The sequence below is a fragment of the Theropithecus gelada genome, chromosome 19, assembly GCF_003255815.1.
Source record: "Theropithecus gelada isolate Dixy chromosome 19, Tgel_1.0, whole genome shotgun sequence".
NCBI lineage: Eukaryota > Metazoa > Chordata > Mammalia > Primates > Cercopithecidae > Theropithecus > Theropithecus gelada.
In genome coordinates, this window is record NC_037687.1 from 13,355,210 (window position 1) to 13,370,678 (window position 15,469).

Sequence of the window (15,469 nt, forward strand, 5' to 3'; positions counted from 1 at the left end):
GAAGGAAGGAAGGAAGGAAGGAAGGAAGGAAGGAAGGAAGGAAGGAAGGAAAGAAAGAAAGAAAGAAAGAAAGAGAGAGAGAGAGAGAGAGAGAGAGAGAGAGAGAGAGGGAGGGAGGGAGGGAGAGAGAGAAAGAGAGAGAGAGAAAGAGAGAGAGAGGGAGGGAGGGAGGGAGGAAGGAAGGAAGGGAAGGAAAGAAAGGAAAGAAAGAAAGAAAGAAAGAAAGAAAGAAAGAAAGAAAGAAAGAAGGAAGGAAGGAAGGAAGGAAGGAAGGAAGGAAGGAAGGAAGGAAGGAAGGAAGGAAGGAAGGAAAAGGGAAAGAAAGAAAGAAAGAGGAGAGAGGGAGAGAGAGAGAGGAAGGAAGGAAGGAAGGAAGGAAGGAAGGAAGGAAGGAAGGAAGGAAGGAAGGAAGGAAGGAAGGAAGGAAGGAAAGGAAGGAAAGCAAGCAAGCAAATATTGGACAATGCCGGCTTCCCCTAATCTGAGTGTCTTACATAACCACACCACATTTGTCAAAACTATGAAATTAACATTGGTACAATACTATTAAGTAGACTTCATTCAATATCACTGTCTTTTTTGCCCAGGCCCGGTGGCTCACGTCTGTAATCCCAACACTTTGGGAAGCCAAGGCGGGCAGATCACTTGAGGTCAGTTCGAGACCAGCCTGGCCAACACGGTGAAACGCCATCTCTACTAAAAATACAACAATTAGCTGGGCATGGTGGCTCAAGCCTTTAAGCCCAGCTACTCTGGAGGCTGAGACAGGAGAATCCCTTGAACCCAGGAGGCAGAGGTCACAGTGAGCCAAGATCGTGCCATTGCACTCCAGTCTGGGCGACAGAGCAAGACTCCATTTTAGGGAAAAAAAAAATAGTAAATTTTTAAGAAATAAAATTAAGGGCAGGGAATGGTGGCTCCCGCCTGTAATCCGAACACTTTGGGAGGCCAAGGCGGGCGGATCATGAGGTCAGGAGTTTGAGACCAGCCTGGCCAATATGGCGAAACTCCCGTCTCTGCTAAAAATACAAAAATTAACCGGGCATGGTGGCGTGCACATGTACTCCCAGGTACTCGGGAGGCTGAGGCAGAAGAATCACTTGAACCCGGGAGGCAGAGGTTGCAGGGAGCTGAGATCGTGCCACTGCACTCCAGTGTGGGCGACAGAGCGAGACTCCATCTCAAAAAGAAAAATAAATAAATAAAAAATAATAACAACAATAGTCAAATAAAATAAAAAATAATAACAACAATAGTCAAAATAAATTAAATTAAGTCTCTTGCTCACAAGAGGATAAATGATAGGCATGGTTTCAACATACTTTTCTTTTTTTTTTTTTTTTTTTTTTTGAGACGGAGTCTGGCTCTGTCACCCAGGCTGGAGTGCTGTGGCCGGATCTCAGCTCACTGCAAGCTCCGCCTCCCGGGTTCACGCCATTCTCCTGCCTCAGCCTCCCAAGTAGCTGGGACTACAGGCGCCCGCCACCTCGCCCGGCTAGTTTTTTGTATTTTTTAGTAGAGACGGGGTTTCACCATGTTAGCCAGGATGGTCTCGATCTCCTGACCTCGTGATCCGCCCGTCTCGGCCTCCCAAAGTGCTGGGATTACAGGCTTGAGCCACCGCGCCCGGCCAACATACTTTTCTAATAGCAATGAGATGGGGACATTTCAACACTTTAGCCTCTTTTCTCCTCGGCTATATATTTTTGTGCCACTTTCTGGAATTAAGAGCATATTGTGGGCCAGGCTTGGTGGCGCACACCTGTAATCCCAGCTACTGGGGAGGCTGAGGTACAAGAATCACTTGAACCTGGGAAGAGGAGGTTATTATAGTGAGCTGAGATCACACCACTGCACTCCAGCCTGGGAGACAGAGTGAGACTCAGTCTCAAAAAAAAAAAGGAAACATTAAAATGAAGGCTGTAGTTTAGATTCATCCCCCCTACCCAAGGCCAACCACCCATAACCACACAATCAAAGTTTGTCATCCTGATTCCCCTGAAACGCTAGCTCTAATCATAAATGAAACACGAAAATGTAAGTTTTACATCCTTGTCAGCATGATTCAGTGAAATTAAACCAATCCGCTGTAGACAAATGAGCTTAAACGTCTCTATTTGCCTTAAAAAGAAGTTAATGTAAAACAGCCAATCACCAAAAAAAAGCTCAAAATACTTCTTCCTTTTTGCCTTATAAACTTGCCCTAACTTTTGTAAGAGAACTTACCACTTGATTTGACATCTCCTGGATCAAGACATATACTTGCTGTATGACAAAGAACTTTTAAATTTTTTCTAACTATATCTGATTTTATATATATATATAAAATCACCGCGCCAGGCCTGATTACTTTTTTTTTTTTTTTTTTTTTTGAGATGGAGTCTCCCTCTATCGCCCAGGTTGGAGTGCAGTGGTCGGATCTCAGCTCACTGCAAGCTCCGCCTCCCGGGTTCACGCCATTCTCCTGCCTCAGCCTCCCAAGTAACTGGGACTACAGGCGCCCGCCACCTCGCCCGGCTAGTTTTTTTGTATTTTTTTAGTAGAGACGGGGTTTCACCGGGTTAGCCAGGATAGTCTCGATCTCCTGACCTCGTGATCCACCCGTCTCAGCCTCCCAAAGTGCTGGGATTACAGGCTTGAGCCACTGCGCCCGGCCGGCCTGATTACATTTTTGACACTAAAAGTATCGTGTGCAGAAAGACAGCTGGCACACACGGAAACTTCATGCAAATAGAATAAAGTACCCTGTCTAAAAGACAAATTAGAAGTAGGTGTCCTATCCTCCAATTTGGAGAACACAGCCTAGGCTGGGCTTCAGCCCCATTCTCATGCTCTTAGCCAGGCACACTTGTTCAGGGCACAACGTGCACAACCGTACACAGTGGCCCTGACTAGGTCTGTACACAACTACAAAAACAACAATAGGCCGGGCGCAGTGGCTCACGCCTGTAATCCCAGTACTTTGGGGGGCCAAGGCAGGCGGATCAGAGTATCAGGAGTTCGAAAATAGCCTGGCCAATATGGTGAAACCCCGTCTCTACTAAAAGTACAAAAATTAGCTGGGCACGGTGGCAGGCACCTGTAGTCCCAGCTATTCAGGAGGCTGAGGCAGGAGAATCGCTTGAACTTGGGAGGCAGAGGTTGCAGTGAGCCGAGACCGCACCACTACACTCCAGCCTAGGCGACAGAGCAAGATTCAGTCTCAAAAAAAAGTGAAAGAGGATCCGGTATCCAAATGTGTTTTATATAAAATGAATCGTTTTCAGTGCACTGAGTAAGTTTTCTATTTAAAGAAATCCTGCTGTGAACTCTTTTGTGAAGAATGCTTTCATAATGGAATTAGTCACCACTGAGTCATTTCTGCAAACTTCAGGTTTGCGGTTTTGCCTAAGCACGATCTGGCCGGAGAAGTAGATAAATTACAGATGTCGCTAATAAATTAGAGTACTCAAAGGCAAAAGAGGAAAGAAAAAAAAAATGACACGTGTATATGAACAGAATTGACACAGAGGTCTCCACCGGCGCTTAATCATGGCCGAGATCCTCCTGCTTGTGCTTGTCCTTCGGTCGACACACGCTACAAGTCAGCTTCTGTCCAACTGAGGAGGGAACGAACTGACAACAAAGAACAATTAAGAGAAGGTTGGCCCAGTGAAAGCAAGGGGCCATTGAAGAGCAAATAAAGGCGTGGCCATGTTCTGGCCCCGCCCCACCCCGGTCGCCCTGACAACAGAGCCGGCGTCTGGGCTGAGCTTCAGGCTCACAGTCAGCCTCCCACAGGCCACCGCGCGCGCTCACTTGCGCTTGCGCCTCGGAACTGGCGTCAACCAGCGAAGGCTGAATCCGCCTCCGGGAGCCTCGCTGAGCGGAGAATTAAGCTCCGAAGGGCCCAGGAGGGATAAGAAAACTTGTCTGGGTGCCCACTTGGTACTGAGCGCCCTTGGGAGGACTCTGGAGAAGACCATCGCCTTCCGGGGTAGCTCCTTCCCTCAAAAGTTTGAGATCATGGTCCAGTTCTCGCCATTAGTAGGAAAGGGGTTCCCAGCCTCTACCTCAGAGGAGGCTTTGAGGATTCAGAAAACTCAGAAGAGGGTAGGCTTTGTGGTGAGCGCTGGGTAGGACTTCGGGCTGGGAGTGCTGGGCTGAAGAGTCCCGACAACAGCCCAAGGACGTATTATTATTATTCTTATTTTACAGGGAAGGAAACTGAGGTCCAGAAAAGTTATGATTCGCCCCAAGGGGATCGCCTGGCAGGACGCGAAGGGGAAGGGGCCCGCCCTGGAGTAACCCTCACTGGAGAATCCAGAGGTGGGATGAGCTTTGTACCTATCTCAGCAGAGGGAGGCGGATAATATTTAAATATTATGAGTGAGGAGAAGGAATGAAGGCAAGAAATAGAATGCCCAAAATGCCCCAAACGCCATCCGGACCATAAAAGTGATGGCGATAGTGTTGGACTTAGGAGCTCAAAGATGCTAACCTTCACAGGCCTGGTGGCCCAAGTCTGTAGTCCCAGCTACTTGGAAGGCTGAGGCAGGAGGATCGCCGTAGCCCAGGGGTGCCAATCCATCCTGAGCAACAGAGTGAGATCCTTGTCTCCTTAAAAAAAAAAAAAAAAAAAAAAAAAGGGAGAAATCTGTTAGTTTTCACTAAATAGATTTGAATTCTTTATTTTATTGTTTTTGTTTTATTTTATTTTGAGAGGCAGGATCTCACTCTGTCCCCCAGGCTGGAGTACAGTGGTGCAATCATGACTCACTGTAGCCTCCAAGTCCTGAGCTCAAGGGATCCTCCCACTTCAGCCTCCCTAGTAGCTGGGACTATAGGCATGCACCACCCTGCTTGGCTAATTTTTGTATCCTTTGTAGAGACAGGGTCTCACTATGTTGCCCAGGCTAGTCTCAAACTCTTGGCCTCAAGAGACCCTCTCACCTCTGTCTCCCAAACTGTCGAGATTACAGGCGTGAGCCAGCACTCCTGGTCTTGAATTCTTTAACCATTGTCGTCTACCAGAAAGTGTATACTATATTAATTCTCTCACTGTAGAGATTCTTTTTTTTTTTTTTTTGAGATGGAGTCTCGTTCTGTCGCCCAGGCTGGAGTGCAATGGCATGATCTTCACTCACTGCAACCTCTGCCACTAGGTTCAAGTGATTTTCCTGCGTCACCCTCCTAAGTAGCTGGGATTACAGGGATGCACCACCACGTCCGGCTATTTTTGTATTTTTAGTAGAGACAGAGTTTCACCATGTTTGCCCAGGCTGGTCTTGAACTCCTGGCCTCAAGTGATCCGCCTGCTTTGGCCTCCCAAAGTGCTGGGATTACAGGTGTGAGCCACCATGCCCAGCCCTTTTGTTTGTTTGCTTTAAGACAGATTCTTACTCTATCACCCAGCCTGGAGTGCAGTGCTGCAGTCATAGCTCACTGCAGCCTCAACCTCCTGGGCTCAAAGGGTCCTCTCACCTCAGCCTCCCAAGTAGCTGGGATTACAGGTGTGCTCCACCATGCACAGCTAATTGGTTTTTGGTTTTAGTTTTTTTTTTTTTTTTTTTTTTTTTTTTTTTGAGACGGAGTCTCGCCCTGTCGCCCAGGTTAGAGTGTAGTGGCCGGATCTCAGCTCACTGCAAGCTCCGCCTCCCGGGTTTACGCCATTCTCCTGCCTCAGCCTCCGGAGTAGCTGGGACTACAGGCGCCCGCCACCTCGCCCGGCTAGTTTTTTGTATTTTTTAGTAGAGACGGGGTTTCACCGCGTTAGCCAGGATGGTCTCGATCTCCTGACCTCGTGATCCGCCCGTCTCAGCCTCCCAAAGTGCTGGGATTACAGGCGTGAGCCACCGCGCCCGGCTGGTTTTAGTTTTGGTTCTGTTTTGTAGAAGTGAGGCCCCGCTTTGTTGCCCAGGCTGGTCTCAAACTCCCTGGGGCTCAAGTGATCCTCCCACCTCAGCCTCCCAAAGTGCTGGGATGACAGGCATAAGCCTCTGTACTCAGCCAAGATTCTTAAAACAGCCAGATTTTCTGGAAACTGGTTGACCCAGTTGGATTATATGAAACACAATGGATGAATGTAATCAACAGTTCAACTGAGTTGAACTAGCCCTGGCCAAGATTCAGGAGACCTCAGCGGGGCACAGTGGCTCATGCCTGTAATCCCAGCATTTTGGGAGGCCTAGACAGGCAGATCACCTGAGTTCAAGACCAGCCTGGCCAACATGGTGAAACCCCATCTCTACTGAAAATACAAAACATTAGCCGGGCATGGTGGTGGGCACCTGTAGTCCCAACTACTCCCAGCTGAGGCAGGAGAATCGCCTGAACCTCGGAGGCAGAGGTTGCAGTGAGCCGAGATCGTGCCACTGCACTCCAGCCTGGAAGACAGAGCGAGACTCTGTCTCAAACAATCAGGAGACTTGAGTCTGTTCCCAGTTCTGCCATTATAAGCTCTGTGACATTATCACTTAACTTTTCCCTGGACTTGTTTTCCCTTGTGTCAAATGAGGATGTTGAAGTGATTTCTTTTTTTTTTTTTTTTTTTTTGAGATGTAGTCTCGCTCTGTTGCCTGGGCTAGAGTGCAGTGATGCAATCTCGGTTCACTGCAAGCTCCACCTCCCAGGTTCACACCATTCTCCTGCCTCAGCCTCCCCAGCAGCTGGGACTACAGGCGCCCGCCACCACGCCCAGCTAATTTTTGTGTTTTTAGTAGAGACGGGGTTTCACCATGTTAGCCAGGATGGTCTTGATCTCCTGACCCCGTGATCCACCCGCCTTGGCCTCCCAAAGTGCTGGGATTACAGGCGTGAGCCACCACGCCCGGCGGAGGTGATTTCTAAGGACTTATAAACACCCAGATTCTGACAGGATGCTCCCTCCCTGTCCCCTACCAGAAGTTGTTTAAGCCACCCAGCTGCCCCAGTGTCCTGTCTTTTTTTTCTTTTCCTCCAGCCCCCAGCCCGGTCCCGTAAACACATCTTTTGGAGTCAGCTCTTCCAAGCTGTTGTTACCACTCAGACAAACTCATTGTTATTCCTGATGCTAACGAGTAAATTATGGTGGTGGTTAACACAGCAGTGGCAGGGGCTCCTTTGTGGGAAATTACGGTGTTTAAGCACAAGACACGCTGGGGTTTGCCTGAGGAAAAATAAAATTTAAAACTGGCCTCTTTCTCCATGTTGTGGTGCGTATTTTAGGAATATCCCAAGTCTGGAATATAGGAATATCCAAGTAAATTATAGGATATACCATTATCATTAGTTCTTCTGACCTGGCTAATATGCATACAAAAAGCCATAGCTCCTCCCTTTTATTAATTCTCTAGAGCCTCCACCTGCTTGTTTTTTTTTTGTTTTTTTTTTGAGATGGAGTTTCACTCTGTCGCTCAGGCTGGTGTGCAGTGGTGCAATCTCGGCGCACTGCAGCCTCTGTCTCCCGGGTTCAAGTGATTCTCCTGCCTCAACCTCCCAAGTAGCTGCGATTACAGGCACCTGCCACCAAGCCCGGCTAATTTTTGTATTTTTTAGTAGAGACAGGGTTTCACCATGTTGGCCAGGCTGGTCTTGAACTCCGGACCTCAAGTGATCCACCTGCCTTGGCCTCCCAAAGTGCTGGGATTACAGGCGTGAGCCACCACACCCAGCCTAATTTTATTTCGTACTTACCCACATCTTCTAAGTACTCCCTCATTCATTTATCAATTCATTCATTCAGTGTATTTACTGAGTGCTACTACATAGCTCTAAATGTTGGGGATGCAGTGATAAACAAAATAGGCAGTCTTTGCTCTTTTTTTTCCATTTTTTTAAGAGACAGGTCTCGGCCAGACGCGGTGGCTCACGCCTGTAGTCCCAGCACTTTGGGAGGCCGAGGCGAGTGGATCACCTGAGGTCAGGAGTTCAAGACCAGCCTGGCCAACAAGGTTAAATTCCATCCCTACTAAAAATACAAAAATTAGCCAGGTGGTGGCCACCTCTAATTCTAGCTACTCAGGAGGCTAAGGCAGGAGAATTGCTTGAACCTAGGAGGCGGAGGTTGCAGTGAGCTGAGATCGCACCACTGTGCTCCAGCCTGAACAACAGAGCAAGACTCTTTCTAAAAAAAAAAAAAGGCCGGGCGCAGTGGCTCAAGCCTGTAATCCCAGCACTTTGGGAGGCCGAGGCGGGTGGATCACGAGGTCAGGAGATCGAGACTATCCTGGCTAACATGGTGAAACCCCGTCTCTACTAAAAATACAAAAAACTAGCCGGGCGTGGCGGTGGGCGCCTGTAGTCTCAGCTACTTGGGAGGCTGAGGCGGGAGAATGGCGTGAACCCGGGAGGCGGAGCTTGCAGTGAGCCGAGATCACGCCACTGCACTCCAGCCTGGGAGCACAGCGAGACTCCGTCTCAAAAAAAAAAAACAAAACAAAAAAGAGAGAGAGAGAGAGGGTCTCGCTCTGTCACCCATGCTGGAGTGCAGTGGCACAGTCATAGCTCACTGCTGCCTCGAACTCCAGGGCTCAAGTGATCCTCCTGCCTCAATCTCCACAGTATCTGTGACTACAAGCACATGAGAACACCTAGCCTAGTTTTTAAACTTTTTTTGAAGAGAGAGCATCTCGCTAGGTTTCACATGCTGGTCTTGAACTCCTGGGCTCAAGGGATCCTCCCACTGCAGCCTCCCAAAAATGCTGGGATTACAGGCATGATCCACCATGCCTGGCCACTTCTTTGCTTTCTTCAGCTTTTGTTCTAGTGTCTTCAGTGTGGATGATACTGGTCAGACCATTTTCTAGGAGCAGGATCCCAATTACTCAAGTTCCTGCTCTTCCCAGGTAGTTCATAGAAACTTCTGGCCCTTTGTCCCAATCCAGCAACTGCAGAGTACATAGAAAAGCAGGTGGGGTCGGGTGCGGTGGCTCACATCTGTAATCCCAGCACTTTGGGAGGCTGAGGCTTATCACAAGGTTAGGAGTTCAAGACCAGCCTGACCAATATAGCGAAATCCTGTCTCTACTTAAAAATACAAAAATTGGCCGGGCGCGGTGGCTCAAGCCTGTAATCCCAGCACTTTGGGAGGCTGAGACGGGTGGATCACGAGGTCAGGAGATCGAGACCATCCTGGCTAACACGGTGAAACCCCGTCTCTACTAAAAAATACAAAAAGCTAGCCGGGCGAGGTGGCGGGCGCCTGTAGTCTTAGCTACTCGGGAGGCTGAGGCAGGAGAATGGCGTGAACCCGGGAGGCGGAGCTTGCAGTGAGCTGAGATCGGGCCACTGCACTCCAGCCTGGGCGACAGAGCGAGACTCTGTCTCAAAAAAAAAAAAAAATTAGCTGGGTGTGGTGGCGCGTACCTGTAATCCCAGCTACTCAGGAGGCCAAGACAGGAGAATTGCTTGAACCCAGGAGGTGGAGGTTGCTGTGAGTCGAGATCACGCCACTGCACTCCAGCCTGGGCGATAGAGCGAGACTCCGTCTCAAAAAAAAAAAAAGCAGGTGGATGCTGGCGGGACACGGTGGCTTACACCTGTAATCCCAGCACTTTGAGAGGCTGAGGCAGGCAGATCACCTGGGGTCAGGAGTTCAAGACCAGCCTGGCAACATGGGGAAACCCCGTCTCTACTAAAAATACACAAATTAGCCAGGCAAGGCGGCAAGTGCCTGTAATCCCAGCTACTCAGGAGACTGAGGCAGGGGAATCGCTGGAACCCGGGAGATGGAGGTTGCAGTGAGTCGAGATCGTGCCACTGCACTCCAGCCTGAGCGACAGAGCAAGACTCCATCTCAAAAAATAAATAAATAAATTTAAGTAGCCATATGTAGCTGGTGATTCTCCTGTTGGACAGTTCTAGAGCATATTCCATGCCCTTGGGAAATAATATAAATGAGACAGTTTTCCAAAGGTAAGTAAGCTTCAGGAATGCCAACGAAGTGCTGCTAGCTCTTTGTATGGACGAATCTATCAGAATGATCATTCTTCTGGCCTTCCCTGTTTCGAAACAGGGCATCTGCCACTTGGTGTTGAGTATCCCAGTAGCCACTGGATTCTAGACAAAGCTGGCCACACTGATTCTTATGATTCAAATGTTCCTCCTCAACCAAAAAGGCTCAGGGTGTCTTTTGGACTGTCCCTCAACACCTAACTTTCCACTAATTAGTGAAGCATGACTTTTCCATGTCATGTCTGTTCTGGGAAGCTTCCTCTTCATCGTGGCCTTGGGCCCCCGGGAAATTTCAGTGGATGAACAGAAGTGGAAAAGGGGATGAAAAGTCATGTGGAATGGCATCATCCATCATTATGACATCATCACAGCCATAACATCATTGCCATCATAGATCATCACTGTTACGGATTCATTTTCTCCTGAGTTCTTGGTACCCATTTCTTCACATCTGTTTAAAACTCTTTTGACTGACTGCTTACCTAACAGAAGTTTCTTGTGTTAAGTTCCTTTGCCAGATAAAAACAAAATAAGGCTGGGTGAGGTGACTCACACCTGTAATCCTAGCACTTTAGGAGGCCAAGGCGGGTGGATCACTTGAGATTAGGAGTTCGAAATCAGCCTGGCCAACGTGGTGAAACCCTGTCTCTATTAAAAATACAAAAAAAGCCGGGTGCAGTGGCTCACACCTGTAATCCCAGCACTTTGGGAGGCCGAGACAAGCGGATCATGAGGTCAGGAGATCGAGATCATCCTGGCTAACACGATGAAACCCCGTCTCTACTAAAAATACAAAAATTAGCCAGGCATGGTGGCAGGCGCCTGTAGTCTCAGCTACTCGGAAGGCTGAGGCAGGAGAATGGTGTGAACCCGGGAGGCGGAGCTTGCAGTGAGCTGAGATCGAGCCACTACTGTACTCTAGCCTGGGCAACAGAGCGAGCTCCATCTCAAAAAAAAAAGAAAAAAAAATTAGCTGTGCATGGTGGTGGGCACCTGTAATCCCAGCTACTTGGGAGGCTGAGACAGGATAATTGTTTGAACTGGGGAGGCAGAGGTTGCAGTGAGCCGAGATTGCACCACTGCACTCCAGCCTGGGCGACAGAGCAAGACTCCATCTCTAAATAAATAAATAAACAAATAAATGGATTTATAGTTATTTATATAAATCAGTTGCGCTCAAATACATATAGCTCTCCGTTGTCTTTAACTTTTTTAAGACACAGGGTCTCCCTGTCACCCATACTGAAGTACTGTGCTGCAATCATAGCTCACTGCAGCCTCAAACACCTGGGCTCGAGCAATCCTCCTGCCTCAGCCTCCTGAGTAGCTGGGACTGTAGTCCCAACACATGTGCCACCACGCCTGGCTAATTTTTATATTTTTAGTAGATATGGGGTTTCACCATATTGGTCAGGCTGGTCTTCAACTCCTGACCTTGCGATCTGCCTGCCTCGGGCTCCCAAAGTGCTGAGATTACAGGCGTGAGCCACCGTGCCTGGCCTTAGACATTTTTATATTTGATTTGTGGCTGTGACCAAAGCCATTTGGGATGTCTGCCCAGCCCTACCCTCCTCTTTATATGAGAACATCCACCACCTCAATTGGCAGCCCTGTGCAGAGGATTCAGCTAAGCCACACCCAGACTCCTGACCCAAAGAAACAGTGAGATAATAAATGTTTTAGGCCTCTATACTTTGGGGTAATTTGTTATGCAACCAGAGATCACTAACATATTGTCAAAACCAGGTAGGGTTTAATTAGTCTTTCCAGATGTCTGTTTCTTTCTTTGTGCTGGCTAGAGGCTTTTGGCTTTTATAGAGTTGTTGTTGTTGTTGTTGTTGTTGTTGTTTTTCAGACGAAGTTTCGCTCTTATTACCCAGGCTGGAGTGCAATGGTGCGATCTCAGCTCACTGCAACATCTGCCTCCTGGGTTCAAGTGATTCTCCTGCCTCAGCCTCCCGAGTAGCTGGGATTTCAGGCACACGCCACCATGCCTGGCTAATTTTTGTATTTTTAGTAGAGACAGGGTTTCACCATGTTGGTCAGGCTGGTCTCGAACCTCTGACCTCGTGATCCACCCGCCTTGGCTTCCCAAAGTGCTGGGACTACAGATGTGAGCCACCATGCCTGGCCAGAAATTTTTTTTTTAAGAGGTGGGGTCTTGCTATGGTGCCCAGGCTGGAGTGGTGGGAGGATGACCTGAGCACAGGAGCTCAAGAGTAGCCTGGGCAACATAGGAAGAACTCATTTCTACAAATTTAAAAAAAAAAAATTAGCCAGGCATGGTGGTACATGCCTGTGGTCCCAGCTACTCAGGAAGCTGAGGTATGAGGATGGCTTGAACCCGGGAGTTCAAGGTTACAGTGAGTTGTGATTGCACTACTGCACTTCAGCCTGGGTGACAGTGGAGACCCTGTCTCAAAAAAAACAAAGCAAGCAAAAACCAAAAATAAAAAAATAAAATAAAGGAAATTGGAAGGCCTTACAAGCTGCCTCAGAACCAAGGACTTCCTAACTTTCTCTTGTTTCTCCCCATCTCCCAAGCACGGGCAGGGGCTCTCTTTTTATAGTTCCCTTATGTGACTGATGAAAACTTCTTCCAAAAGAAATGCAGTTGTCTTAAGATGACCCCTCCCTAAGAATCTCATCAAATATCCAGGAAATATTAACCATTGGCAAAGAGAAAAGACTAAATATTGTCAACAGACTTCATCTACTCTTCTGTGGGCGGCTTGGAGATTACATGGGAGACTTTATCTGTATAATAAGACAGCCTTTATTCACAATAAAGTTCTGCCCCTCACCTTTCTGTCGCCTCCTTCAGAGTTCAGAGGAACTTTGTCCCAGGCCATTGTCTGTTCACTGGGCTCCTACAATCCCCCTGAAAATCATTCATTTCCCCTCAAAGCTGCCTACACTCTCCATTTCTCTCTCCTCTAGGAAGAGAGTATTTAAGCCACAACCATCTGGCCCTTCTTTGAGTCTCAATTTTTTCTTTTTTTTTTTTTTTTGAGATGGAGTCTCACTCTGTCGCCAGGGCTGGAGTGCAGTGGTGCAATCTCTCTCGGCTCACTGCAACCTCCACCTCCCAGGTTCAAGCGATTCTCCTGCCTCAGCTTCCCAAGTAGCTGGAATTACGAGTCTCACATTTTATATGGCTCCCACGATTATGCATGTTCATCGATTTCTATGCCCTTTCTCTTGTTAATTTGTCTATTGTCAGTTCATTTCAGTGAAACTTCAGAAGGTGAAAGGGAAGTTTTCCCTTCGCCCTATGCCTTCCCCTTCCTGTATCAATTCCTTTGGCCCCACCAGAACTGGCCTGCATTTGGCATCTTTATAGAACAGCCTCTTTGTATCCCAGGCTGATGTTCAGGCTCCATCACTTGCCCTGTGCATTAAGTAGTAACAGTGAGACTCTACACGCCAAGGCTTCTCACTCTCCCTGCGAAGTACTGCTCCAAAGATGACATCATTCTGTGCCTTTTCCGTCACTACCTCTTGGTTCAGGTACAAGACAAGGGCTCAATCAAAATCCAGATGGACTGAGTGAGATTATTGGGGTGAAATGCCATTCCTGGGGATCCACGAGCACGCCTCTCTACTGCACACCCCCCACCTGACTCATTCCGCCTCATCCAGGTCAGAGGTCCCTCCTTACAGGAGTTCTTACAGAACCCAACTGAGGTCTGCTCACCCAGCACAGTAAAACCAGATACCCACACTAAGGTCTTTGCAGTGATAGAAAGGAAGGTGTTTATTGCAGGGCGCCATGCAAGGAGAATCGGGGCAGCTCATGCTTAAGACCTGAAATCACCAATGGCTTGCAGATGGGAGTTGTTAAAGGCAGGTGTAAATTTCAGGAAACCAGAAGCTACAAGCAAAATCATAAATCAATGCATGGAGATTACACATTGGCTTCCACTTAAAAAGGAAGAATATCTTAAAGTGGGGGCTTACAGGTTTGTAGATAGATTTGAACATCTTCTAAGCAGGGCGCGGTGGCTCACGCCTGTAATCTCAACACTTTGGGAGGCCAAGGTGGGAGGATCATCTGAGGTCAGGAGTTCGAGACCAGCCTGACCAACATGACGAAACCCTGTCTCTACTAAAAATATAAAAATTAGCCAGGTGTGGTGGCACATGCCTGTGATCCTCACTACTCGGGAGGCTGAGGCAGGAGAATCATTTGAACCTGGGAGGTTGAGGTTGCAGTGAGCCGAGATCACGCCACTGCATTCCAGCCTGGGTGACAGCAAGACTCAGTCTCAGAAAAAAGAAAAAAAATATATATATATAGAAAGGCCGGGTGCGGTGGCTCACGCCTGTAATCCCAACACTTTGGGAGGCTGAGGCGGGTGCATCACGAGGTCAGAAGCTCAAGACCAGCCGGCCAACATAGTGAAACCTCGTCTCTACTAAAAACACAAAAATTAGCTGGGCATGATGGCGGGCGCCTGTAATCCCAGCTACTCGGGAGGCTGAAGCAGGAGAATCACTTGAACCCAGGAGGTGAAGGTTGCAGTGAGCTGAGATCGTGCCACAGCACTCCAGCTTGGGCAACAGAGTGAGACTTAATCTCAAAAGAAAAGAAAAAGATTTAAACATCTTCTGATTTGCAATGGATTAAGGAAGAGAAGCTTTATTTAAAAATTTCAAATTTTGAGTCGGTAGAAAAATGTCAACTGGTTAGGGGAAGTAATTTTCTCTAAGCCCCTCAGGAGGAAACTTGGAACAAAAGGGGCATAGCTAAAGTTTAGTCTTCACTTCCCCCCTTATCTGGGGTTTCCAAGACTCTGAAAGACAATGCAGGGACATATGTTAAGATGTTATCTTTAATTTCTATAAGGAAACCAAACATCTCTGGGACTCTAACTTCCTTAGCTTTTGTTTTAGGTCATTATGACTTTTTTGTTTAACAAGTTACTGATGTACTTCTCAGGGCTAGCTGGGGGCCTGGAATTTCCCTTGAAGGAACTTAGAAATTTCCTTTATTTCCATGCTTAGGGTCCTGTAAGGAAGGGGATCCCTGCTCTGTCTCAGGGTCTCACTGACCCTCACTCCGGCCCACTCCCAAACACCCTACCCTCGTTAAAGATTTCTCTGGCGTCTCATGGTCTTTAAGTCGAATGCACACAACCCAAAACAGTATAGCTCAGAGGATAAGGGAACAAGGTTTAGCATGAGCAGTTGCAGGTCAGCTCCTCCACCCTTCACTAACTGTGCGACTTAACCTCTCTAGGCCTGTTTCATCATCTGTAAAACAGAAATGATGAAAAGTATACCTTCTAGGGGGCATTCTATGAGATTATGCATGTAAGTGAGTACCGAGCATTGCTCAGTGGTGCCTAGTGGGTGGTGAGCACTCAGTATGCAGCACCATGATTACATAAGAATTCACTTGTTAGAGCCTGGCTTTAGAACAGAGATGGAACCTAGCGCCGAATAATATAGCATGAGGAGGCCGGGCGCGGTGGCTCACGCCTGTAATCCCAGCACTTTGGGAGACCGAGGTGGGCAGATCACCTGAGGTCAGGAGTTCAAGACCAGCCTGGCC

The 15,469-nt window shown here is 48.0% G+C and overlaps 1 protein-coding gene across 3 annotated transcripts in view; it reads left to right on the forward strand.

Annotated features, from left to right (window-relative positions):
- The first annotated feature begins 3,805 nt into the window (after nucleotides 1-3,805).
- CCDC130 (coiled-coil domain containing 130) overlaps nucleotides 3,806-15,469 on the forward strand; it is a 29,117-nt gene continuing 17,453 nt past the window's right edge. Inside the window, exons 1-2 of one of the 3 annotated variants that reach the window (XM_025368724.1) lie at nucleotides 3,806-4,104; nucleotides 4,198-4,308. The gene's annotated coding sequence lies outside the window, so the exon portion shown is untranslated. The remainder of the gene's footprint in view (nucleotides 4,105-4,197; nucleotides 4,309-15,469) is intronic. The other 2 variants (XM_025368723.1, XM_025368722.1) reach the window with 2 other exon arrangements.